The sequence below is a fragment of the Galeopterus variegatus genome, unplaced genomic scaffold (assembly GCF_000696425.1).
Source record: "Galeopterus variegatus unplaced genomic scaffold, G_variegatus-3.0.2 Scaffold855, whole genome shotgun sequence".
Classification (NCBI taxonomy): Eukaryota; Metazoa; Chordata; class Mammalia; order Dermoptera; family Cynocephalidae; genus Galeopterus; species Galeopterus variegatus.
Window position 1 is genome coordinate 498,371 of NW_007726966.1, and position 2,721 is coordinate 501,091.

Sequence of the window (2,721 nt, forward strand, 5' to 3'; positions counted from 1 at the left end):
TCAGCAGGAGCGCCGCCACACTCCCAAGCGGCGCACTCTCCAGTGCGCCACCGGGCCGGCCTCTGCAGAGCACTGTTTTAAGGAGGTGGCTGTGGAAAGAAGAGAAGGTAGGCAGAGGAGCTGTGGGGCCGAGGAGAAGGTTCAAGAGATGAACATAACATCTCTCTAAACTTGAAGTTTATGGAGTGGGTGAGGGCAGCAGGAATGCTCGAGCAGACAGGGGGATGCTGGTAGTGCCAAAGGGACAGGAGGATGACAGCGGGGGAGGGTGTGTGCGGTGGAGGGCACGGGCAGCAGACCCAGGGCAGTAGGAGCCCTTCTGCTGTACCTGGCAGGCGGGCCAGCAGGATGCGTGGATGTGGGTGGCAGGTTGGGGATAGGGAGACAGGCGGTTCTGTGGGATGGCTTGTTTCCTTTGAACAATGTAGAGAGGTCATCAGCTAAAAGTGACATGGGGCAGGAGGGATGGGAGATTTGAGGACAGGCAGGAAGATGCCAAGTGACTTACCAGGCAAGCGTGGTGGGATTTGGGTAGCACGTGTGCCCACTTTCATATCTATTTTGAGAGAGAATTGAAAGCCTCGCAATAGTCCATCTGTCTGTTTTACCATTCATGTACGTCTTCTGCCATCCCCTCTGTGGAATTCAAGTGTTCCTGATACCTGTCCTGCACATTCCTCCTCATACTTCCCCTAAATCCTATGAGGGAGACCTGGCAGCAGCTCACTCACACACATCCTCTTCCCCTGGCTGACAGCCCCCAGCCTTGCTCTGGCCAGCACTCTGCCTTGCCTAGGTGACACCCTCGTAACCCCAGCCTCCGCTGCACACAGTCCTTGCTAAGGAGGCCAGAACAGAAGTCTGCCAGACACTAAGGAAAGCAACACTCTCAGAAGAAGAGCTGACCCAAAGCCTCTGGTTGCATGAAGAAAATAAACCCCAGGTTTAAGCCATCAAGAAATGGGCTTTTTGTTACTTTCACCTGGAAAGTATTCCTAACTGATACAACCTGCACCAGGTGCTACATGAAATAACCCATCCATGTCTGTGATGCTGCAAATTCAATAACAAGTAGGAATCAATTTGGCAACTTGGGAGGGTAGAGGAACTGTTCTAAAATGTAACACAATTCAGCTACCCCTGTCTCGGTTTTGTTTAATTGTGACGAAAGCCATAAAATTTATCATTAACTATTGGTATATGTACGTGTCAGTAATCTTTTTGTTGTACAACAGATCTCTAGAACTTTTTCATCTTGCAAAACTAAAACTCCATACTCATTGAATACTAACTCCCCATCAGCCCTCCCCCGAGGCCCTGGCAGCCACCATCCTACCACCTGTCTCTATGAATTTGTCTATTCTAGGTACCTTATGTAAGCGGAACCAGACAGTATTTGTCATTTTGTGACTGGCTTATTTCACTCAGCGTAATGTCCTCAAGGCTCATCCGTGTTGTAGCATGGGTCAGAATCTCCTTTTTAAAGCTGAATAATATTCCGTTGTATGAATATACCATTTTCTTTATCCAGTTCTTTGTCAATGGACATTTGAATTGTTTCTACCTTTTGGCTGTTGTGACTAATGCTGCTATGAACATGTGCGTGCAAATATCCATTCTAGTATCTACTCTCAGTTCTTTTGGATATATACCCAGAAGTGGAATTGCTGGATTGTATGGTAATTTTAGGCTTAATTTTTCAAAAAACTGCCATACTGTTTTCCACAGCAACTACACCATTTTACATTTCCACAAACAGTGCATACAGGTTCTGATTTCTTCACATCCTCACCAACACCTTTTCTTTTCTGGTTTTTGTTTTTGTTTGGTTGGTTTTTTATGTATGGCCATCCTAATGGTGTGAGGTGACATTTCATTGTGGTTTTGACTTGCATTTCCCTAATAATTAGTGATGTTGAGCATCTTTTCATGTGCTTGCTGGCCATTTATATATCTTCCTTGGAAAAACGTGTGTTCAAGTCCTTTGCCCATTTTTAATTGGGTTATTTTTGTTGTTGAGTTGTAGGAGTTCTTTATATATTCTGGTTATGAGCCCTTTATCAGAGACATGATTTGCATGTATTTTCTCCTATTCTGTAGGTAGCCTTCTCACCCTGTTAATTCTTTCCTTGGATGTGCAGAAATTTTTAAGTTTGATGTAGTCCCATTTGTCTATTTTTGCTTTTGTTGTCTGCTTTTTGTGTCATATTCAAGAAATCATTGTCAAATCCAATGTCATGAAGTTTTTCCCTGGTGTGTTCTTCTGGGAGTTTTATAGTTTTAGCTTCCACATTTAGGTCTTTTATCCATTTTAGTATTTGAGTTTAAATTAAAATATGCTCTGCATGGTCAAGAGTACATAAGCTGCAGAGAAATTCATGAAGCGCTCAAACTTGGCCATGGTTGGGCCTAGACCTGGTTCTTTTCAGATTATTGGATCACAGGGATAGTGAAGCTTTGGTGGAAGCTGAGCCCCTTCCCAGCACCAGTGGAGATGCCTGCTGGTCCCCATCTTAGGACAGTCGTTCAACAGTTGCCAAAAGTTCATCATCACCAATGTCACTGCCTCCCATCATACAGGTGTGCATGGTGTAGGCAGCAACCACTAGGTCGATCTTCCCAGATGCTGCTGAGAGGGCAGGCCAGTAGCAATGCTCTTTCTGCAGCTGAGAAAAATGAGGCTTCAAGGAATTTTCACATAGCAAGCATGGTTCTCAATGC